Source organism: Panthera pardus, unplaced genomic scaffold, assembly GCF_024362965.1.
Source record: "Panthera pardus isolate Hobbes unplaced genomic scaffold, ASM2436296v1 HiC_scaffold_2, whole genome shotgun sequence".
In the NCBI taxonomy this organism is placed as follows: Eukaryota; Metazoa; Chordata; class Mammalia; order Carnivora; family Felidae; genus Panthera; species Panthera pardus.
In genome coordinates, this window is record NW_026526765.1 from 63,136,773 (window position 1) to 63,161,761 (window position 24,989).

Here is a 24,989-nt window from a genome sequence, read left to right on the forward strand (position 1 = left end):
CTGGGCCTGCAGTCCAGAACGTGTGCCAGGGGTGGAATATGTTCACCACTGTCTCTCCCGAGGCCTGCCCCAGCCCCCTCTGTGTCTTGCACCTGCTGTGACTACATTAGAGGACAGGTCTTGCAAAATAGAGATGTAGCTCTATCAGACTGTGCATTATTACATATGGCCCACCTTCCCCAAGTGCATGTCTCCCTGACCTTGGGGTTATGGCCAGGTGTGTAGGGGGGGTATACTTTCCTTCCTGCTGCCCTCCTGTGTGTGCACATGCTGGTGCTGGCCGCTGAAGTCAGAGATGCTCTTCCCAAGCCGGGTCCTGACTGGGACAGTGGTCAAGTAAGCTCCATAGCGGGCCTGTCCTCCAGGCCCCCAGCACGAGCTCACCCTTATGGCGAAGGCTTCCCTGGTCTCAACTGTGCCAAATGAGGACCTGCAGCCACCCTGGAGGTCAGATCTGGGGTCCCAACACCATGTTGACATGACTCGCCAACTCACAAAGGGCCCCCAAGCAGGCAGCCAAGGGCCTTCTGGTGATACTGAGCCCAAGAGTCTGTCTCAGGGAGCTAAGAAGCCAAGAGGTGTTTGATCCAATTCATTCATTCATTCATTCATTCATTCAATGTTTGTGCAGCACCTGCCATGTGTCATTCGTCATATTAGTGCCAGGTCATATTCTGCTGTGGTGAACAGGCTAGATAGGGTTCTGGTCTTTATGGACATCAGTACTTTTAGGGGGGCAAACAGACACAAGATAAGTAAGCCCAAAACACAGAATTCTGAACCACGATAAGTGAGAGAAAAGACAAGAACAAGACCTGTTGCCTACATCACAGACGCACATTTGGTCAAATCTGACCTCACGGTACAGGTCTGAATCCTCAGGGAAGGTTCAAGTCCCATATAAATACCCAGAATGCTCGAATCATCTGTGAGGTTCGTTATCAATAGTACATGCCACAGAAAAGAAACGTGAAAACCCATGTTGTAGAAGAAGTCTGAAATCTGGCCAGTTTTGAGATTAGCTGGCGAATCCTGATGGTAGGTCAAGTTTGACGGTCGTCGCCCGCGTTTGTAAGCTCAGAGATGTGAGCTGATGACCGTTTGCGGAGCAGCTCCCGTGTCAAGCCCTGCAGTGGGCACGGGAGGTCTCCAGGGTGGTCACCGAGGTCTGCCCGCGAGGAGGACCATCCCAGTGCCAGGCTGTGCCGCGTGGGGGATGGCTGGGCTGCAGACTCTGGTAATCTGTTCTGTGTTGCCTCAAGACGGCCCCAAATCGTCAGATTTCTTTGGAGATTAACCTGACAGAGCCCCGAATATAGTTCATTCTGTGGTGGGTTAGGTTTCCATACTCGATGGAGTCGATCAAAGCCTACATCTTGGTGAAGCAGGCACAGACGGGGAGGTTTGTATCGCAGAAAAATCTCTTTTTAGATTAGGCAAAATAGAATTCATGCTTCGGAAAAGAGTGCTATTTCTGTCACCAATCTGATTTTGTACCCATTTCAGTTTTAAGCTCTATGTCCCATTCCAGAGCAAAACCTCCTCCTCCTCCCTCCCCCTCTGCCCCCACCTCCTCCTTCCCCTCCTCACATCTTCCCTGTCCTCCTTCTCCTCCCCTTCCTCCCCCTCATCCCCTCCCCCTCCTCTTTCCTCTCTTCAGCTCTTCCCCATCCTCCTCCTCCTCCCCTCCTCCCCTTCTCCTCTCCCCCTCCACCTTTCTCTCCTCAGCTCTTCCCCATCCTCCTCACCTCCTCCCCCTCCACCTTCCTCTCCTGAGCTCTTCCCCATCCTCCTCTTCCTCGCCTCCCCCTCCACCTTCCTCTCCTCAGCTCTTCCCATCATCCTCCTCCTCCCCTCCTCCCCTCCTTCCCCTCCTCCCCCTCCACCTTCCTCTCCTCAGCTCTTCCCCATCCTCCTCCTCCCCTCCTCCCTTCCCACTCCTCCTTCCTCTCCTCAGCTCTTCCCCATCTTCCTCCTCCCCTCCTCCCCTCCCCCTCCTCCTTCCTCCTTCCTCTCCTCAGCTCTTCCCCATCATCCCCCTCCTCCCCTCCACCCCCTCCTCCCCGCCACCCCCTCCTCCCCTCCACCCCCTCCTCCCCTCCACCCCCTCCTCCCCTCCCCTCCCTCCTCCCCTCCCCCTCCTCCTTCCTCTCCTCAGCTCTAACCCATCCTCCTCCTCCTCCCCTCCTCCCCCCTCCCCCTCCTCCCCCTCCTCCCCCTCCTCCTCCTCCTCCTCCTCCTCCCCCTCCTCTCCCTCCTCCCCCCATTCCCCCTCCTCCCATCCTCCCCCTCCTCCCCTCCCCTCCCCCCTCCTCCTTCCTCTCCTCAGCTCTTCCCCATCCTCCTCATCCTCCCTCTCATTATTTCCTCCCATTTTTTCCATCCCCTGCTTTTCCTTCTCCCCCTCCTCATCTCTCCCCTTTCTCTCCTCCCCTTCATCTTTTTTCCCTTCCTCCCACCTCCTCTTTCCTACCCCTTTCTTTCTCTCTCCTCCTCCTCCTCTTCCTTCTTAAATCAATCCACACTTATTTGCCTTTAATTTGAAGTGTTGTAGTGATCAGGAGATTTATCGTTAGAGAAAAATCAGATAACCCTGGAACTGCGGACTTAATTTATAGGAGTTCCTCTGTTTTGCTCTATAAAATGGGATCAGTTCCACACCACATGCATTGATTTGAGCATATGTCTGTTTTTGCCAGTCTTCTGGGTCCTGTGAAGAATAAGAGAAGAATAAAAAGGACAGCGTCCTCCCTGTTAGCAACTTCCCACCTCAGTGGGTGCCTCCTGTGCGATGGGAAATTTCTATCTGGAGACACTTGAGACAGACCGCAGTATGTGACTGTACACAATTCACATCCAGAGAGAGAGGCTCAGACTGCAGATGCCAGCAGACATCGGGTTGAGCGTGGGCTGGAGGAAGGCGCCATTGATAGTGTGCTGCTTAAACCGAGCCCTGATGTTTGGAATGATCTGGAAGGAATTGGAGGGGTGGACACTCCTGATTCTGACAATGGGACGAGCACGCTCTGCCCAGATTCCTTGTTCCTGCACCGTGGGGACTTGCCTTCTTATTTCCTCCCCCTTCTCCCCGCCATGGCAGTCCCCTACCCCCAAGTCTTTTTGGCTTCAGACCTTTCCTCCCTGCTTCCTTCTCACTGGAAGTAACCAGCCCTGCCACTCGTGCTCACTGCACAGATGTTTCCCTCGGTGCTCCCAGGAGACCCAGATGTCCTAGTGCAGTGGAAACAACGTGTCCACAGACTTGGAGTTCACGCTGACCTGGGTCTGGATCCTGCTCTGCTTGAGACGCGTGGCCGCGGGCGAGCTGATCGGCAAGTTGGGCCTCTACATCATCTCCTGTACCTCAGGGCTATTTTCTGGATGAAATGAGATAATGCATGGGTAAAAGGTCTGGTGCAGGTAGAGACACCCCCAAAATACTGGTTCCAGCTTTGCCCCAGTTTATTTCAGCCAAGCCTGATGGCAAAGAGGACCAGCCAGGGGGATGGAAGAGTGAAAGCACTCACACTGGGGAATCTGATCACACTGGCCTTGATCCTGGTTCCTGATTCCAGGAGAGTGACTTATCTGGAGTCTTCCCAGGAGCTGTGCTCAGGATGAAACCGGACAATGTATGCGAAGTGGTGCACCCAGAGGTTGACATGTAGAAAGTGCTATAGCATCACCATCGTGGCTGAGCCCAGGCCACAGAAACTGAACCCCGTGGTGGCTTCGGGCAGAACATTTGTACCAGCCTTAGAAAGGTGATGAAATACGTTGGAAATGATGGATCGTCTCTACAAAGCCTTTACACAGATACGCGCTCCATTTCTAGTAGGGGTTCCTGAGGGCCGGGATCATTTGGAAATAAATAGGGCCTGGGAGCGCCAGCATGACCAATGTTCTTGAGTTGCCCTTGGGAGCTCACACACAACATCCCATCCTCAGGATTCACACGATGCCGAGAACTCATCATGTGTCAAGAACAGAGTAACCAAACCCGGGGCAGTTGGCATTCTGGGGCGCTTTGTCTGGTAACCTAACAGACAAAGCCAGCATATGGACAACAACCTGCCAGCCTGCTTCAGGCAGGGCAGAGCCCAGGGACAGGGGGCTCTCCTCACCTGCTTGTTAGAATGACAGCAGCAGAAATAGATCAAAGGTGAGTGCACCGAATATCTTCCTGTTTTCAGGTGCACAGCAGGATTGAATGGTTGCCTCATCCCAGGAGCCCGCAGAGGGTGAACAGGCAGAACTGAAAAGGGAAGGAGACTCAGCTGAGATGAGGCCAACCCCAGCGCATTTTAAATCAGGGCCCTGAGTGCCCTGGGCCTTCCCTGGGACTCGGCCTTAGGGCCTGCTTTTATTATCTTTACACCGCTCGGGTCCACGCAGGTTTGGCGGGCATGAGACACGGAACAGAGGGACCCAAGTGAATCAGCCTTCAGGAATAGAACTGCTTGCAGGAAAAGTGCTCTTGCTGTGACGTATTTTCATGCTTCTAGACCTGCTTAAGATACGTGGTGTTAACAGAGCCTGCCCTTACTATGAGAAGGTGGGCTGTGCAGCTGAGACCAGGCAGGAATACGCTGAGGACACCAGTAAGAACAAAAGCAGCTCAAACACATTGAGTGCTTACTATGTGCCAGGCACTTCTGAGCATTTGACATATGTTAATGCAGGCAGTCCTGGTTTTTAATCTTGATTTCCCTTACGAATTTGCTCTGTGTCCTTGAGAACTTACCCACCTTCTTTAAACAAAGAGAGAATCACAGGCATTTCATAGGTTTGGGGAGAGAATTAAATGTAGATAATGTGGGGGCACCTGGGTGGCTCAGTCGGTTAAGCATCCGACTTCGGCTCAGGTCATGATCTCGTGGTCCGTGAGTTCGAGCCCCGCGTCAGGCTCTGTGCTGACAACTCAGAGCCTGGAGCCTGTTTCAGATTCTGTGTCTCCCTCTCTCTGACCCTCCCCCATTCATGCTCTGTCTCTCTCTGTCTCAAAAATAAAGGTTAAAAAAAATTAAAAAAAAAATAAATGTAGATAATGTAGGTAAAGCGTGAGGAGGTGTTCCATGATGGTGACCAATGTTATTTTTATTAATAATGTGAACTCTCCTGTTTATTTTCTTCTTTTGTACCTGTTTCCCAAGGCCTTGCCTGCCCAGGACCCATCCTTCTGAAAGTGGGAATACAGAGATCCACCTTCTCTCTCTGGGTGAACTCCTACTTAACCCTCAAGACCCATTTCAAAAGTTCCCTGCACTGTGAAAGCTTTGCCAGTTTCCACAGTGCAAGACAAATTGCTTTCTTTGCCATGCCTCCATCCTGGCCCTCACCACATCGTATGGTAATTGTGTCTGTTTATGCTCTATCTTCTTGACAGCTTGGAAGTTTCTGGAGGTGCAGTAACAACTGCACTCTCCTAGCTTAGCAGTTCTCCAGGTGCAGTCTGGAGACACCTGGGAGCCCACGAAACTCTTTCGGGGGGTCCTTGAGGTCAAACTATTTCCATAACTCTAGGACGTCATTTGCATTTTTCATTCTGTTAACATTGGTAGCGGAGATGGGTAAAACTGCTGACGTTGGTCTGAATCAAGGATGTGGCATATCAAAATGTACAAGGAATGGTCGTATCTGTGACCGTCACCCAGTTGCATTAAAACACATGAAACTGGCACGTGTGTAAGGACACCAAGGATGTCCCTAATGAGGCAATGAAATGGTTAACTTTATGAAACCTTGACCCTTGCCTTTTTTGTTGTTGTCTATTTATTTATTTTGAGAGAGAGAATGTGAGCAGGGGAGGGGTGGGGGGGGGAGAGAGAGAATCCCAAGCAGGCTCTCTGCTGTCAGGACAGAGCCTGACACCGGGCTCGATCCCACAAAGCTGTGATATCATGACCTGAGCCGAAATCAGGGGTTGGACACTTAACTGACTGAGCCGCCCAGGCGCCCCATCGACCCTTGTCTTTTTAATGATCTGTATAAAGAAAAGTGGGAAGGACGGATAAAGCATTTTGGCTGTCTACAAAGGCACCATCGTTGCAGGTAGTGTGGAGGAAAAGCTCACATGTGGTTGAATTGTGAGCTGAATCACTCATTGCTTTTTCACGACACATGCTTTTTACTTGAAAGAACAACCGACGAGCGCCATGCTTTTTCAGATTTGGGCATTTTGCAGATGTTCTCTCAGAAATGAATTAAGCGACCCTGTCATTTTAGGGAAAGCAACTGGCGGTATTTGTTACCGGCGATAAAGTTCGAGCTAAGTGAAAAGCAGAAGTTTGGAAAACTTTATCTGCCATTCTGAACTTGACGCCTTCTCATCAAATGTCCTGGAGGAGAACTGCGGCGATACTGGTGACTTTGAATTCGTGATACTGTACAATGAAACGTGTCAATGTTTGGAAAACCTGCAGGAGTCTGTGAAGCAGTTGTTTCCCAATGAACAATCAAGATGTTAGGAAATCTTGCCTGGGTAAGAGATCCCTTCAAAGTGGGAGACAGACCAGTGGATTTTAATGGGGCAGAGGAGAACAGTTCGGCAGCACAGTTTCGGATTTGACGTTGCAGCCACGCTTAACCAAAACTTGTCAAGTGTGACCGTAGTACCAAAGAACACCTATCATTGTCCGAAAAGGCTATTAAACCGCTTCTCCCTTTTCCAACCATGTATCTGTGTGAGGCCAGATTTTCTCTATACCTTTTAACCAGAACAAGCTATTGCCCCAGACCGAAAGCAGAAGCTGATCTGAGAATCCAGCTGTCTTCCATTAAGCTGGACATTAAAGGGATTTGAAGATACGTAAAACAATGTCCCTCTTCTCACCAATCATTTTCGTTCTGTAAGGTAGAGTTTATTTTTTTATAACTTTTTTTAAGTTTATACTTATGTATTTTGAGAGTGATAGAAAGCAAGTGGGGGAGGGGCAGAGACAATCCCAGGCAGGCTCCAATGCTGTCACAGAGCCCCGTGCAGGGCTCGAACTCACGAACTGTGAGATCATGGCCTGAGCCAAAATCAAGAGTCGGACTCTTAACGGACGGAACCACCCAGGCATGCACGACAGAGTTTACTTTGTAACATATGGACACGTTTTGATTTCAAAACATATGTGACATGTTACCATGTAATGGGTTGTTTTGAAATGAATAAATTCATGCATATTTGTACAGTTCTTCAGTTTTCGTATCTTATATGACAAACAGCAGCCAAAGCACTCTGGGGCCTCTCCTCAATAATTTTTAAGCACGTAGAGACATCGGAAGACCACGGATGTTGCAAACCGCTGACTCGTGGCCCGGCACATAGTGGGTACTCACTAACTAGATGTGGTGGCCAGGCCTTTGGAGGCGATGACAGGCCAGGCTGCCTGGTTGCGATGTTTCTCTTTTCTTCGAAGGACGGTGTCTGGACGGCCTGGTCCTTGCTCCTGTGATGCAAAGCGGGGCTGGACGCGGTGACCTCGGAGCTCCTTCAGACTGAGTCCCACCGCCTGCTTTATGCTAAGTGAGATTACCGGTGAGCCCTCACATCCACATCCCAAAATCACCACTGTGGGCTGCAGGTTCTAATTCCGTTTCTTTTCTGCCTTTATTGCTGGGCTTAGGCTTACAGTGGGAAGCCTGCGGAATTGCCGAGACAGTAATTTGCAATGAAATTTAAGAAATGTTAGGGGTCAAACCTGGGGCAGATGTAGGCTATTTTTAACAGGCCATTTAAGAATAGAGCAAAGGTGGGTCACTTACCACTCAGGCCTTCTGGCTGCCTTGGCAAGATGCCTCCTTAAGGAGGGGAAATGCTGATTGCTCTCTCCTTGCTCAAAGGTGGAAAAAGGTAGGGGAGCAGTGACCCTTCCCTGACACCCTGTAATCCAGTCTCCCCCTCCTTCCTCTCTCTCCTGCCCTGGCTGATCCCTGCGGGCCTGAAAGAGAGCATCTTCCCCGGGCCCGCCTGTGTGGCTGTCTGTCATTAGAGCCGAGGCCGTGATACACGTGAGGAACCAGTAATGGGGCCTGGGAACAAATCTAATTAGCTAATGTGTGAAAACATGTAAATAAAGAGACCAACCACCTCCATGACTTCCAGGGCTTGTGGAGGTTGAGGTGGCCCTGGGCCTTTAGTGCCAATGCACTGGGGCTCCTTTTGCTTGGGTCTCAGTTGTGGAGGGACCACCGGGAAGACAGGGGCTGGGTTATAGCTTTCGTTGGGGACAGATGCCTTTGTACAGTCTCTTAGGTGGAGTCTCCCAGGCTTTTTCGGGATCAGGCTGGGGACCCACCTGTGAGGGGGCGTGAGTGGCAGGCCTGGCAGGGGAAGTTGGTCTGCGGTGCAGCTGCAACAGAGGCCTCAGCCGACCCGCAGGGAGCTCGGAGCAGGGGCAGCCCCAACAGTGGCCCTGGAGTGATGCAAGGGGTCTCTGCTTTGTTCCCCCGTAATGGTCTGTCCCTAGTTGCCAGCTGTGCCCCACCCCAACCAGGGTAGGGGGAGCAGAACAGAAAGCCACACAGTCCCCCTGAGTCTAGTGCAGTTCCCGGAGACGGACTCAGCGAGAGCCACCAGCAACCTGGAAGCAGGGGAACAGGTGTCCAGGTCCTGATGGGTGACCTGAGCAGCGCATCGCGGCACAGTCCGCACAGGCAACAGGAGGCCGTCTAAAGATGCCGGGAGTGAAGGATGCAAGTCAGAGCGCGGGCAGAGCCGGAAACAGCACGTTTCGTTTTAAAACACAGAGAGTATTGCTCCAAATAAAAGGAAAGGAAACATAGACGGTACTCGATGTCTGTCTGCTGAACGACTGGATGAAAGAATGAATAAAATGGTGAGATTGTGTATGGGAATCCAATACATAAAGAGGGTAACATTGCTCTTGGGCAGGTGTTGAACCTTTCTGTGCCTCAGTTTTGTCATCCTGTAAAATGGGAGTGATAATGGCACCCTCGTGGATACTTTTGTGAGGGTTAAATAACAATGTGTTTAAATGCTTATTAGCAAAGGGCCTGGTATTCAGTAAGAATTGGAGAACTGTTGTCTATGATGAGGGTTGTTGCTATTGTGGGGGTGTGGTGGTTGCTGTCATGCAAAGTGCTCTCCCACCATGACAGTCTCTAGGTACAGCCATGGCATCTGCCATCTCCCAAGAGCACAGTTGCAAACCAGCAATCTACAGGAGACCGCGGAGGCACACATGTGGTTTGGGGCTGGCTCCGGTTTGGCTGGGACAAGAGTTTCTCGAAGAGTACGGACACTGGTACCTGGGGTCTCTTTAGTGGGGGACGCATAAAGCTTAAAGCAAGGATCTCGTTTCTGTCCTGTCTCACCCTTGATTATCTCAAGGAGGAAGTCTCAGGCTGCTGCTCGGGTGTCCCTAATGCCTAACACTTGCCGTTTTCTCTTTTTTAATGACGAGAGAGTAGGCTGCAGACTCAGCAACGCCCCTCCCCCCAACCCCGGCGGGGGCAGAACCTGGCTGGATTTCAGTAGCATTATCTTGCTTTCAGTGTTCTCACTTTTCTAGTGACCATCTATTTACAAGCAAAATCTATTTTTTAATTACTGTTGTGACAGAAAGATTCTTCGTAATGTAAGTTTTATAAAAATGAGTAAACCAACTTAAAGAAAAATGTGAAATAACTATGCAGTGGGGGGGGGGGGGGGGTTACACAAATGACTAGATTGAGATGCACTGGGTTTAAGGGACCAGACAGGAAGCGTTCGGGAGGCAGAATTGGCAGGGCTGGGACCCGCCTGCCTTCCTCTGCACATAGTTTATGCCACAGAGAATGCCCCTTGCCTTCTCATCTTTTATGTGGCTTCGATTGAGCACACTTTCCCATCCTCGCTTCAGAGCCTCTTCCTTCACAGAGTTTCCCCCCAATTCCTCCCGGGCGAGGAATCTCCCTGCTCTGTTCCCATAGCACCTCAGGGGCAATAAGTCTTTTCTATTCCATTAGAGCAGGTACAGACTAAATTCCAGTCGTTTGTAGGTAGCACAACACAGAGCACACAGCAGATACTCAGATGTTCACTCTGAGTCTGCACGGCACCAAACTGTGGCCAGATGATAAGCATGCGCACTGATCCAGGCAAATGTTGCCAAAGATGGAAACTGCAGCAAAGTGCCATGGGGTCCCCAGCTGCCAGTTGCTTGGGCCTGTGATTTAAAACTTTACAATGATCATACTTAGTTAGCTTTAGCTAAACCTGATGGGGGGAGGGTGTGAGGGCTGGGTGGTGAAGGACAGAAGCGGGCAGCCGCCATCCCTGTTTCTGTGAGAAGTCCATTAGAGCTGATAGCTGCGACAGCTCCTCTTTTGTCCCCAGGAGCCATCTACTCTCATCAAAGCCACTCGCACTCCTCCTCCCCTCCTTGTGACCCTGTTGTATCCTGCTCCCCATCATAAGTGATCAGCCTTCAGTGCCGATTGTGTTAGCCGCTGATTGTGTTAGCCGCTGATCGGTAGGAAAGAGGACCGAGAACCAACAGTCTTCTTTCAACGTGACAATGACCTTCTGTCTGTCTTCCACCTGGGGAGAGAGAGTTTGGCCTGGCAGAAGGCTCTCCACAGTGCTCTGATGCGCAGACTGGGATTTGAACCTCCAGCTCCTCCGCTGATGGCCTTGTGACCTTGGGCAAGTGACCACCCCTTTGGTAGCCTCGGGTTTCTCATCGTGATTGCGGCCTCCACGTTATACCGGTGGAGCTGGCGCAGTGACGGGCAGGTGGCAGGGAGCTCCTGCTCCATAAACTTCTGGCTCTGCCACCTGGTCTGCTCCAGGGTTGCAGTGGGGTGAGGGGCATGTCTGGGGAGACCACGTGAAAGGGAAGGGGCTCCTGTCTCCCGTTGTAATGGATACAAATCAAAGGTGAGACCCCATTAAAATGGAAAATCCAGGAGTTGTAATTCTAAAAGCTTAGCACCTCAGGGTGCTTGCTAAGATGCAGATTCCTGGGGGCTGGCTCCAAGGACCCTGGATACAACCAGAAAGTGTATTTTATTTTATTTATTTATTTATTTATTTATTTATTTATTTATTTATTTATTTTTTAACGTTTATTTATTTTTGAGACAGAGAGAGACAGAGCATGAACGGGGGAGGGTCAAAGAGAAGGAGACACAGAATCTAAAACAGGCTCCAGGCTCTGAGCCATCAGCCCAGAGCCCGACACGGGGCTCGAACTCACAGACAGCGAGATTGTGACCTGAGCTGAAGTCGGACGCTTAACCGACTGAGCCACCAAGGCGCCCCACAGAAAGTGCATTTTAAATAACCCCCCAGGTATCTCCTGCATGTAGTTCCCAGGATCTAGGTATTTCCTAGATCGCAGGGCTGGACAGTCTAGTCCAGAAGTTGCAAACGGGAACCACTGCTCAAAATTGAGAGTTTTCCATTCATACTGATATTCCTTGTTCTTTGGGAAAATCAGAAGCATTGCAATATCAGGCCTGCTTTTCTACCTGACAGGGGGCCAGAGCTCAGTTGCTCCTGCCCCCTCCAAATAGGGCCATGGTTTTTATTTGACATCCTGATCCAAACTTGTGTTGTTGGAGTTTGTGGCCGCTAGCTGGTCCGGTCCCCTCACCTCACAGACTGGGAAACTGAAGCCCAGAGCCAAAATGGTTTAAATGCAGAGAGCCAGCTTTGGATGCCCAGGTCGGAGGCAACCTCGGAAGAGCTGCTGTGTCCACTGTGGTGGTCCACCGTGGGTACACGGAAGCAGTGGGCGAAGGAGGACAAAGTCAGTGCAGGGCACTCCCGGGGAGGGGAGAAGCAAGCGTGAAGACTCACAGGGCCCAGGACCAGGCTGTTGCAGGGCCCAGGGAGGCTGAAGGAGGCCGTGAGAGGTGAGGGGCAGATCCAAAGCTGCTGGCCCTCATGGGTGGGACAGTCTAGGGTGGCAGAGAGCTAACTACAGGGGATAGACCAGGGGTACGGGGCCAGCGTGGGCACAGGATGGAAGGGAGAGAGGAACGGGGGAGGGAGGGAGGGAGGGTCCTCTGCATAACCAGTCCTAAGGAGCAGGGAACAGCTGATGGATGTCTCTGTCCCCACAAGGAGTGGGCCTCCTTGAGGCTGCAGAAAGCAAAGCCCAGAGATGGGAATGGGAGAGAGAGAGGGAGAGAGAGAGCGAATACTCCTGGTGTTCCTTGAACTCCCAGATCCAGTTTGTTTCATGAGTTAGTAGGTACCCACCCCACCTAGGGCTGCCAGATAGGAAACAGGTTAGCCCATTAAAATTTGAGTTTCTGTTGGGGCGCCTGGGTGGCTCAGCAGGTTAAGCATCTGACTTCGGCTCAGGTCATGATCTCGCACTCCGTGAGTTCAGGCCCTGCATCTGGCTCTGTGCTGACATCTCAGAGCCTGGAGCCTGCTTCAAATTCTGGGTCTCCCTCTCTCTCTGCCCCTGCCCCACTCATGCTGTGTCTGTCTCTCTCTGTCAAAAATAAACATTAAAAAGAAATTTAAAATTTGAGTTTCTGGTAAACTAAGTATTTTTTAGCATAAGTGTGTCCCATGCAATATTTGAGACCTAGTACAAAAATTACTTGTTTATCTGAAATTCACATTTAACTGGGCATCCTGTATTTTTTTAAAGTGTTTCTTTTAACGAATTTTTAAAATTTATTTTTGAGAGAGACGGGGCGGACAGAATGTGAGCGGGGACTGGGCAGAGAGGGAGACACAGAATCTGAAGCAGGCTCCAGGCTTCGAGCTGTCAGCACAGACCCTGACATGGGGCTCGAACCCACAAACCGCGAGATCATGACCTGGGTATCCTGTATTTTTATTTGCAATCTGCAACCCTAACCTCAACCCTCCTTTGGGTTTAAGCCAGGCTGGTTGGACTCATGAGTCTTGCAGTTAAAGGGATCTCAATGAAAGCAGATGGTGGGGAAGTGACTCAGCTTGCCTGGGGTCACAAGGCCAGCCAGCCAGTGAGCAGCTGGATTAGAACACAGGTCTGTGACTCAGAAGCCTGTGATTCCCACCCTCTTCACCCCGCCCCTGTCCAACAGCATGGGAGATGGCAGAGAACAGATGATCTGAAGCTCGTGCAATAGAAGTAGGTCTGAACAGAATGTGGACCAGGGAAGGGAAGAGAGATGGGAAGGCGGACTCATAGTTTTGTCGACTGACGGGACATTCATTTTTTAATACTTTGTGCAGACTCACTCCCCGGATATTTGTCAAGCCCCCTACCGGGTGCAAGGCACTGTTCTTGTTTCTCTGATCCTTCCAGTGGGCTGATAGTATCATGGTTTATCCTTCCCCCTTTGCAGATGGGAGAGTGAGGCTCAGAGAGGCCACAGGTCTGGGAGCTGCAAGGAGCCCCGAGCTCCATGCCCTACCCTGCCACCCACACAGTGGCCTGTCTGCTCCAGTGCTTGCTGTGTGTTCAGATGCAACCTCCCATCCCCTGCCTGAGCCAAGCAATGAAACCGAAACTGGTAGTAAACGTTCAGTCTGTGTCTGCCCTTGGTGTGTCTGTTGTGACATATACCTGATGCTTAATCCTGTCCCCCTGCATCAGGCCACACCCTTCCTGGCATCTCCCCAGTGTGGTGCCCAGCCATGTCTCCTTTCCGTGTTGTGGGGTAGAGGCTGCTGGGGAGGGGGACAGGAGCTCAGGGCCTCATCGGTGCCGGAAGTTGGATCCTGGCCTCTGGTGCCATGGTGACGGTTACTATAGAAACGCACAGGCTGCACTCAGCAGGACTACCAGGATGTGAGCAGGTTTTCACAGACTGGAGCCAACGGAGGGGGGGGGTCTTGGTAGTGGTTAGAGACCCCCCCACACACACCCCAGAGTGAGGGCCAAGTCATGTCTGGGGGCTGCCCCACTGTGTCTCCATCCTTCTCTCCTGCCACTTCCCACTCATCCCTTCTCCTTATTCCATGCGGTCTACATCTCAGTGGCTCTGGCTGCTGTTTTCTCAGTCTGCAACAACGCTTCTGGCTTCTTCACTTGGCTAATTCCTCCTTACCCTCCAGGCCTCTTCCTGATGCTTTCTTTTGTTCCACAAATATTTACTGAGCGTCTAATAAAAACAAGACACTGTTCTGGTCACTGGGGACCAAGGCAGACAAGGGCCCTACTCTCATGGAGATGCCAGTCTCCATCAAAGAAGCATGCAAGTAAATGAATGAGAATACATTCAGACGGAGCCCCGGAGAGAACAAAAGGAAGGTGATGAGGCAGGAAGTACTGGGTTGTGGGGATTGGAGGCCAGGGAAGGTAGTCTAAGGAGCGACATCTGTCCTCCCTGAGCCCTCTGGTTCTCCTCACTTGCGTGGTCTGGTCCCTGAATCACAGGGACCAGATATAATGTCACTGCCTGCCTTCCACCCTAAAGTACTTTTTTCCTTGAAGGCAGGAGCAAAGTGTCATCTGTTTCTGTATCCCCAGTGCTGGTGCATAGCAGGGACTTGGTAAGGCATCCGCATTTACTGAGTGTGACCCACGGGTCGGGCAATGTCACACATAGCTGACGTGTCCCCTTTATATTGGTTCCATGACATAACTGTGATTTGATCACATTTGATTGCTTTAGAGATTCAGGAACCAACCTCGGCCAGGTTTAGTCGTTAGCTTCAAGTCTGCTGGCTAGTGCTTAGTAGGGCTGAGATTCAAACCCAGTCTGGCCCTCCATGCTCCTTTTGTGCATCGTGATGACAGCTTAATGGAGATACGATTCACATAGTATACACTCCACCTTTTTAAAGTGTACAGGTTAGTGGTTTATTCATAGAGTTGTGTGTCAACTGAGTTCCTCCAGCCAGGACCTTCAACCTCAGCCTCATAGGAGGACCTGAAGTTCAGAAGTTGGTTGCAGATTATAGACTTAGAACCCAGGAGTCCTGTGTGGGCTGGCTGCATTTCTTTTGGCATATCAATATTGAGATTTTGCTTAGTGGCATTTTAAATGTATACGCTTGGCCTCTCTGAATTAAGACCCCAATTCTTCACTGGAAATCTCAAAACAACCTACGGACAAATAAGTCGAATTCCAGGAGAGCCTTCAGAATGCTTTCCTAGCTGAAGCACGGGGCATGCGGTCCATGCAGCCACTCAGAATGTCTGGAATTCACCAGGCTGCGTTTTTAAAGCCCGAGGCTTCGTGGAAGCCTGACTCGATGGCATGTGCTGGCACAAAAGGGGCTTCAGCAAGAGGGAGCCAGGAGCTCTTTGCACCCCAGGACCACGCTGGCCTCCCCTTCATGAGGAACCTGTAGTGTTCGATTTAACCTGTTTGCCCAGTTCACTTAGCCCCAGTACCAGTGGGTGGAGTAGGTGATCGGTCAATTTATCCTTTTCCTAGTGGGATGGGCTCCATCGTCCCACATTTTCACCTCCTTCCCCCACCCGCCATTTAGCGAATCACATGTGGCCTGAATCTCACCTCTGTAGTTATTAAAGTATTGAAGGGGAATGGGTATAACTTTTTTCCCAGCCTGGTGCACAAAAGAGGTCACTTGGCTTTTCACCATGAACGTCAAAGCCCTCCGTTGCCCAACTGAGCAGAATGTTCCGACTCTCTCCAGCCCCATCCCTCCCTCAGAACTCAAGTTCTTCGTCAGTCTCTAGGGGTCGGGCTGCAGTCCAAGATGGGGGGAGGTGAGCCCTGGAGGACCTCATCAGTTCTTGCATCGTCTTGCTCGTGGCCTGCTCTGCGTCTCTGTCCGTACTCAGAGACAGGGACCAAACTTGGCCAGTTGAAGCCGAAAAATATTTCTTAAAGATTGTTTGTTGTGTAGCCTTGAGAGTTGTTCAGAGGCCGGACACTCGGGCTTGGAGATCACACATCTAGGAGCAACTTCCCAAACGCCGCAACTGTTCCCCTGCTGGGCACGGACACTGCCACCAGCACCACCAACACCAGCAGGGCTGGCCCCTGGATTGGGGGGATGATGCTGCCTGAAACCCGATTCACCTCACGGCCGCCGTCCTTGCCAGAATGGATTCCGTGCAGTCCCTGCTTCTCAGTAGTGGCCACGTTCGTGTCCTAAGAGGGCATGTGTGATAGGAGAAACCAGGTTTACATGCTGTCTCTCTGGGTACAAAGGAGACTGACTGGAAAGTGAATTTGGACTTTTGTAATGGGAAGTGGCCTACCAGGTAGACTCATGAGGTGGAGAATTCTCCCCCAGATGAGCAGCCCAAACAAGTAACCAGTTACCGACAGATCGTAGGCCAATTTGCCCATCTCTGCCCTGTACTTCTGTGCCACGGGATTTGGAGAGGGCCATCCACTGGCCCCCCGAGTGAATCCTTCTTTCCCCTTCGCTCAAGCCAATGGGTATCTGCTTGGCTGGCATTTCTATAACTAAGATGAGCCCCACCCAGAATAAAGAAGCCTGCTCCAAGATGACCATAAACCCACATGGACCCAAGTGGGAAGAACTGTTCCCCAAAGGAAATCAGAGTGCTGTTTCCAAAAGAAGAGATTCTGGGCAGGAACGACGACTCATACTCACCACAACTGGGAAATTGCACAGAATTGTATTTTATTTTATTTAAACTTAAACTTAATTTTATTTTAATATATAGAGACCTAAGTCCCAAAGGTAGAATTTCTGGCTCAGAGGTCGTGTCTATTTTAAATCTGAACAGACATTGCCAGTATTTCCAAAAAGCTTCATAGTAATTCTCATCCCTTCCAGTAACGTATGAGCATATCTTCCCAGCCCTGAAGTTTTTCTTTTTGCCAAGCTGAGAAAAGTGATGCGTCCTTGCTGGATTCTGTATGCTCCAGTGACAGCATCTGTGTGTCTCCGCACTTTTGTATTTGTTATATACCTCGTTTCCCCACCTGGATGTCCTTTTTCTCCTCCCCAGCCTGCTGAGCTCCTACTTGGCTTTCAAAACCCAGCCACAAGGCCCTGTACTTGGGAGGCTTCCCTAATCCTCCACAGTCAGCTTGCCTTCTTCCCTACTGCCTGCTCTCTCTGTGTTCCCCCCTGCCAGCCCCATCGCAGGGCACTAACAGGATTTGGGTCTCTGGAAGTCTTCCCCATAGCACTGTAAGCCACTAGAAGAGAAGGATCCAGTTTTCTCTGGATCCCCTCTGCCTGAACTGTGCCTGGTGCAGAGCAGCGGCCCAGGGAATGTTCATTTGTTAAATGCCATTACAACAAAGCCTTTTCACAAATGTTTGTGGGGTGAGGGAAGGAATCTTGTAAAAGGATACTGGTGCTTGTAGCTGTCCAGGCAGGGTGAACTGGAAGGAGTGTGCAATTACAGAATCTGTGGGCAAAGCATCTCGGGGCCAGAGGGACCCTGAGGGCACCGTGTAGGCCTTGATCAGTTTAGAATTCCTACGATTCTGACATTCTCTGTTCTTTCTGGACTCAGGCATCCAAGGTCACCTCATTATGGCTCACTCTGTGTGAAGACAGTACCCCAAAGGGGCCATCGATTTGGAATATCTGATCAGCTTTCTGAGTCAGATCCACTAGGTCGTAAAATCCAATAAATGTCAAAGATCTGTCAGGCCCATTAACCTCTGGAGGTCTATTAAAAGGCTGCTTTAGCTAAGGAGATTCTGTTTCTGTCATACAGACACCAGGGCAGCCAATTTGACATATGCCTGAGTTCAGTAAGTTAGGAAGGGGGCAGATTTAAAATGGGATAACTTGATCTCTGCTAGTTTTATCTTAAGACTCTGCCGTTTCTTCACTGGTCCACAGAGGGCATCTACTAATTTGCCCAGCCCTGTGATAGGTATATGGGCGGGGGCTTCCTCCAGGGAACATTCTAGAACTTCAAGAACTAGGTAAAACCTGCCTCCAAGATTAAAAAAAAAAAAAAAAAATGAACCCAGTCCCTCCTTTCATAATATCCTATGCACATCTCTGTTTTATCCCTTATACCACTAAAACATAATTCTTTGTTGCATGTGGGTCCTTCCTATTATATTGTGAGTGCCTTAGGAACAGTGTTTGTAGGGATTCACTCTAATAGGAAGGGGGGGACAACTGTAACCAAAATTACTTGAGCAAAAAAAGAAATGTGGTTGGCACACCTGTCACAAGTCCTTCCATACGTGGCAGGATAGGCACTGGCAGATTTCACGTGACGGCAAACCGAACAGCCCTGTGAAAAAGAACCTTTCTCTCAGGAGAGCCAGCCAGTCTCCCGGGCTGGTTCCCACTGGCCCGGTGTGGGGCCACTCACCAATCCTAAAGCATTCCTCTAGCAAAGCAGTTGCCATATTGTGCTGTAATTACTGCTCTACCTGCCTGTTTCCCATCCAGAATTATGACTTCCTTGATGGGTGGGACCAACTCCATCTTGCCAGTGTCTAGTTTAAGGCGGGCACACAATAAGTGCTTCCTGAATGTGGGGGGGGGGGGTGGGTGGATGAATCAATGAATGAATGGATGAGTGAATGAGTGGAACTAACATTGTTGAAGGCCTTTGGTGTATGAGGCCCCGTGAAATCCACCTGTTGGACACCGTGTTTCCAAAGTGGTGCAAAAATATTCCCTACCTCCCATGCTTTTCTGTGAGGAGACCTTGTATGTCCACGTCAAGAGGCCGAGTCCATTTGCACTCCTCTTGAGTCCTTGTGGCTGGCACCTGTTACGTTCACTAGAATGTGAGGGAGGTGATGCTGGTTAACTTCTGGGCCTTCAGAGAGCTGTAGCTTCTGTCTTCACCTCTTGGAACACCCCTCCACGCCACACTGTGAGGAAGCACAAGCAGCCATGCGGAAAGGGGTAGCAGAAAGAACCAGAATTCCCTCCAGCAGCTCCTCAGACTTCCCAGCTGGCGGTCAGAACTAACCGCCAGTCACATGAGCGAGACCTTCAAGCCATCCCTGGGCCTTGGCTGGTACCACATTAAAGCAAAAGAACCACCCAGCCAACCTACAAAATCGGGAAACATTAATAATAACAATAATAATATAATAATATTTTGTTCTCAGTTCCATGGAAGTAGAGGCTCAGAGGCATTAAATGGCTTCCCTTAAATCACACAGTCCTTAGACAGTGGAACATCAGACTTGCAGCCAGGATGTGCTCAGAGAAGAAACTGATTTGGCCAGCCATTACTGATGGAAATCAGTAATAGGAAGGCAAACCATTTGACAAGTCACAGAAATGCATCTCGGAGCCAGGCACTGGATTTGGTTAGAGTCTCTTTGAGGCCTCGGGCATGGTAGCTAGGTGTGTGGACATAGGGCAGGGGCTATACCAGCATCAGAGTGTGAGGGAAGTAGGCTGCTGTGATTTACAGGGAGGGGGTGGCATAGAGTGTGGAAGTCAGGAGGGCGCATGCCCATCTGAAAGACATGGCCACCGCGAGGGCCCTGCCTATTGCTGCCAGGCGTGTGGGTCGGCCCAAGACCACCAGATCCTTCAGTATTTCAAAAGCACAACATATTCAAATATCTCCATCTTGTTGAGTTGGGAGGAAGGCGGCGGGTGCGGGGGGGGGGGCGCTTATGGAGAAGACATTTGAATTCCAGATCTGACCCACAGAACCTAGATTTTCATTTTTTTTTCGAAAGAACTTGCTAGAATATAGAACATAACTACTGTCTTTGTTCCAGCAGAAAAAAAGCAAATTTTTTTCACTATAAGCTCCATAAAGGGCTTCAAAATGTTGCTGGTTTTTGTTTTTTTTTTTTTTTTTTCGTAGTTAAGATAATTCACTGGGGACTCCTGGCCCATCTTCCACCTCCTAACTGGCTTTTGCTTCTCTGAGCTGTCATCATCCTATGAAATGCTGCTCTCTCCCAAGGGAGGCCAGCCAGGGAAATGCCATGTGGAAAGGAAGGCGCCTCCTGCTTTCTTAGGCCTAGACAGCCATGGGTTCTCATCCCACCAGGAGCTTGGTCCCTCACAGGTATGGGGTCCCTGGTTCAGTCTGGAGAGATGTCATACTCTCTGCATACTGGCGGCCCCATGGCGCCCTCCCGGGCAGAAAGCATCTCACTGGATGACCTCACTCACTAGGTCCAGGACCTGAAGGTGAGGCTTCCCCAGGGAGGCTAAGCCAGACCTACAGTGGCCCTAGAGGTCCTCACTCAGAGAGGCCAGGTAGCCATGCTGCCTTCTGTCTAGCCTCAAGCTCACGACCTCTGTTTCTCTGTGTTCTTCTGCCCTTCAACAGAAGTGAAAACCTTCTGTGCTTCTCTCTGTCTCATGGTGCCTCGTGCTGCCGCCTGGGTACATTTCACATCCATGAACTTCTTTACCATTTACGGCAACCCACCAGTTTTGTAGCGGTGCCTGACCGGGGCTCAGAGAAGCGGGCGACTTGTTCAAGATCGTACAGTTGGTGAACATAGTAGACCCGGGTATTTTGTGATTACTTATACATTTATGGTTACTTATAGTTTTCACTCAGCAAATTTTTAAAAGAATTCCTACGTTAACAATTGAAAAGTCCTCTTTCTCACCCTGATTCTCGTATGCCCGGTCTTCTCCCCACAGGCAGCCCACTCTTACCACCTTTTTGTATGTACTGAAAGTCATGAAATTGGGATGAAGTTGGGATGAGTTGGGATCAGCCGAGCTCCGTGGCCACTTGGTTACGGATCATCACCTCTTGGAGAAAAGAGGTAAAGTCCCCTCCTGGTCCCCGAGTTCAAGCAGACTGAGTGTATGGCCCTGGCAAGTGCCTCAGCCTCCTTGAGCCTCAGTTTCCCCACCAGTGCTGTGAGAACGTAGCTGCTTGGGTTTTGTCTGCGAAGATCAAGAAGTGTACCACATGTGCTTGCACGAAGTTGGGCAAAGGGATAAGGTTTCCCAATTCACTCTACTCCCTATTGACCCTTCGTTCATTCCACGCCGTACCTCCAGCACCTCGAAGAGCGCCTGGCACATTGTAAGCATTCAATAAGTATCTGTTGCCTAAAAGAACAAATGAACCATTGGCCCGTGTGCTGGAGCTGCAGCTCACCAACTAGGTGTCTTTAGACTGGCCCCCTGCCCCTCTCCTAGCCTCAGTTTCCCCATCTCTGAGGAAGTGGGTCCCTTCCTCCGGGTCTCAACCCACCCAGCCCAGTTTGCATCTGAAACAGCCTTCAGGGGCCTGTGAGCAGCCCAGGAGAAGTTGGCCTTCTGTTTCCCTGAATATTATTCTTCAACTTGAATCCATTTTGGAGTATTCAGCGTTGCCATGGTATCACAACTGATCCCTCTCTCTGTCTTTCTCTCTCCCTCCCTTAACCACTCTCCCTTCCTCTTCCCTGCACCTCCCACCCCACCCCAGCAGACAGTCCAGGGGCCTTAAAGGGCCAGCTCTGCAATTTCCAGAGAAGGATGCTTTCTGAAGTCACAGGATAGCTGTTGTTTCCTGGCCAGGCGTTCACTTGATTCTATCCTTTGGGGAGGCACATTGTAGCTAGGAGCTGTGCAGTCAGGGCTCCCCAAGGAAGGGGAGGCTGTCCCCAGGCTGCGAGTGGCAACTAGGCCTGAAAGGTGAGAACCTCATGCTACCCGGCTGATTCTCCAGAATCAAGCTGGAGGCAGAAATGGGAACGGTCTCCAGACGGGCCTGTGGAACAGAAGAACCTGGTTCTGCCAGAGGCCAGAGGACGGCAGACGTGAAGCCACTCAAGGGACAGTAATTAATGTTTAAAATGTGAGACTTGAATGGAGACACGGTTGCTTGCCCACAGACGCCACTGCCGTGGCTTTGAGAATGACAATTCTCAGATTTACTGAGATACAACGGACACGTAATGATGGTGCAAGTTTAAGCTGTTCGAGGTGATGGTTCGATACGTGCGTGTATTGCAGTGTTGACCACAGTATCAGTTAATACATCCCTCACCTCACATAATTACCAGGTTGCTGTTATGGTGAGCACATTTAAGATTTACTCATAACGACTTTCAGGTCTACAATCCAGGATTATTAACTATGGTCACTGTGCTGCACATTAGATGCCCCGAACTTAACTCATCTTATGACTGGCAGTTTGTGCCCTTTGACCGACGTCTCCCCATTTCCCCCACCTCCCAGGTCCTCATAAACATCAGTCTATCTTTTGTTTCTATGAGTTCTCCACTTGTAGATTCCACGTATAAGTGAGATCATACAGATCATGTTTTGTCTTTCTCTCTCTGACTTGGTAGGGATGGAAATTCTTAAAGGTATTACCATGGTAAGAGGGAAGGGCCAAAGGTCCCATAAGTAACAAAGATTCTGGCAAAGGCTGCTAAATAGCAATCAACCAGAATTGTTATATAAATGAGGACTGTAATAAGTAATAACTGTGTGCCTGTTGGGTCCCCATTTCACTGATGAGGAAACAGTGGCCTGGAGGGGGTCCAGTACCTGACTGTGTGGTACCGTGTTGACGTGGTGAGACCGGAACCCTGTTGTCCAGAATCCCCCTCCCTGCATGGTTCCAGGTGTGAGCTGGCCAAAAGAGGCGTGTGCACAAAAATCCGGAGGTGGAGGGGAGCAGTGGCTACACTCTCTGAGATGTGTGACTGCGTTGAGTGTGGTGGCAAGTGAGACACAGAGTTGACAGTGGTACCCACGGGCCTTTACTCTTTTGCGCTCTGTGTCCAGCTCTTCTCCCTTCACCCTCACAGCAGACACATGGAGGCATCAGCTCCCCTTCCCAGTCCCATTCAGCTTCCCGATCGACTGGCCCGCGAGCCTTCCGATCCTCCCTGCCCCATCCAGACCTTCCTTCGCCCCCACTGGATAAGGCCAAACTCCAATAGTAAAGCCCTTATTCCATGCCCCTTAGTGGCCTTCTCCCCACTTGAACCCTGACTAATACTTTGACCAAGGCACAGCTACTGAGAGATGGAAGGAACCTCAATTGAAACCCAGCGCCATAGAAGTCTGCAATTCTCTCCATGATGTCCTCGAAGATGTTGAGAGAGAGTTATCAGGCACCCAGGTGCCTAGCGCTGTGGTAGACTATGGATGACACCAATGAATGAGAAGCCGGGCTTGCTCTCAGGGAGCTTTCAGAGATAGAAAATGAACAGACACAAGGCATTGAGAACACCCACCTGTCAGGGTCTTTCCTAGCAGAGATCATGTCAACTACTGTAGTTTAATTACGTAAGGTTTTGTGTAAGACAGAAGGCCATGCCCTTGGGGGGGGGGGGGCTGTGAAGGTGAGGGGCATGGGCGCTGGCCTGGTGGGGTAAGTAATTACAGAGATTGTACCTAAAGATGCACATACCGACTGGTATCTGCTGTGTGCACTTGGCCAGCATCCAAGTCCTGTTCTTCCAGAGACTTGTTCCTTTGGGGAAGGATGTCTTCTCTCGTCTCATCCCATGTGGTCTGGGCTGACCCTTCTCCTTGGCCGCAGTGAGTGGTTCTGGGTAGAACACATGGCCCAGGTTAGCCTGCTGAGGGTCCCCTGAAGGACTTTTGCTGGAACCCTGGGAAAGGGGCCCTCGTGACTCACTCCTCACCTGGCTGGTTGGGCTCCGGAGCATCACGGAGTCTGAAGTTTCTTTGCCTCAGAGGACATGGTTGGGTGATGCCTATAAACCAGGGCCAATAGGAGGCTCCCTCCCTCCAACAGGAGGGAGCCGAACCCCATCAGGCCAGGAGGTCAGGAGGCCTTTTCTGGTTCCAGAGCTGTCTGTACGTTTCTTCTGCACTCCCTATCACAGACGCGATCACCCAGTTGGAGGATTATCTCACAGATGCTGCAGGGGACTATGGGGAGCCGGAGCTAAATGGAATGAGGGTCAGTCCTTAGAGAGTGGTAGACAGAGCGGTGGGCTGCAGTGCTCATGCCCGTCCAAAGAGGGCAGCAGTGACCACTACAGGCAATCGGTGCCAAGTGATCCTGGAATCTTGTTTTCTCAAGAAGCCAGAAACCTAGGCTTGGATGTGAAGTTGCCTGACTTTAAATGCTGGAAGCCACTTTTAAGATAAAATAAGACATGCCTAGGGGCCGGGTTCTGCTAGCACTCTGCCTGTATGCTCTGCACCAGCTCTAAGTGCCGAAGGGACAGGGCCAGCACCAGGCCCAGATATGAAGGGGGGACAGGTGTTTCTTGCCGTATGTTTCTGGCTCGGCCATGGTGTGAGGAGCCAAGGGATCCAACTTTCTCGGCAGCACCAACAGAACTGCCAAGACGCGTCTGATCGGCCTGGTGGCCCAGAGTCATCATGAGTAAAGACACCTATCTCTTGGGGCACCTGGGTGGCTCGGTTGGTTGAGTGCCCAACTCTTGCTTTCTGCTTAGGTCAAGACCTCGCGGTTCATGGGTCCGGGCCCTGCGTTGGGCTCTGTGTAACGGTGCAAAGCCTGCTTGGAATTCTGTCTCCCTCTCTCTCTGCCTCTTTCTCTCTCTCTCTCTCTATCTCACTCTCAAAAAAAAAAAAAAAAAAATATATATATATATATATATAATAAACTTAAAAAAAAAAGAGCACCTATCTCTTTGCCTCTCAGGCAGCTGCAGAAATGCTCTGAGCATTGCATCGTTCTGTTTACTACATGCCCTGACTTCCTCTATCAAGAAGGGGCTCCCAAACCCGTGTCTTGCCAGCTGCCTTGCTAGGATTTCTGGAGCCTGAGGAAGATGCGGGCCCACCCTGCCAGCTTCTGGGGCCCCTCTGAGCCCTGGGCAGCTTTGGGCAGCGAAGCATGTGGGAGAGACGATGGTGCCGCCTGTGGGTGGCAGGCAGGCTTTTGGTGGCAGACGTTGGCACCTGCCCAAATAAGCGACCTTCCCTCAGCCTGCTTATTTCAGCAGCAGCTCAAACCTGCCGGTGGAGAGGGGGGCCCTGCCTCGAGCCCAAGGCCAGCTGGCCATTTTCCAAAGCCTGCCCGCACCAGGGGGGCAGTAAGCCATGGCACCCCGTCCGTCTCAGGGAGACTGCCAGCGCCATCCCTTGCGTCCCTCAGCATGGCGACTGAGACCCTCCAGGAATCTGTCCGTCCCGCCTCCTTCCGTGCCCCGTCTCTGCCACGTCTCTGGGCACTTTAGCACCTACCCATCCGTTCTGCAAAGATTTGCTGCCGCTACGTGCGGGG

At 50.9% G+C, this 24,989-nt stretch overlaps 1 long non-coding RNA gene across 17 annotated transcripts in view; it reads left to right on the plus strand.

The window, feature by feature from the left end:
• The window catches only part of LOC109267523 (uncharacterized), a 384,515-nt gene that overhangs the window by 277,130 nt on the left and 82,396 nt on the right, over window positions 1–24,989 (plus strand). For all 17 annotated transcript variants that reach the window (XR_008423756.1, XR_008423762.1, XR_008423755.1 and 14 more), the window contains one exon: window positions 2,700–6,853. This is a non-coding gene — a long non-coding RNA (uncharacterized LOC109267523). The remainder of the gene's footprint in view (window positions 1–2,699; window positions 6,854–24,989) is intronic.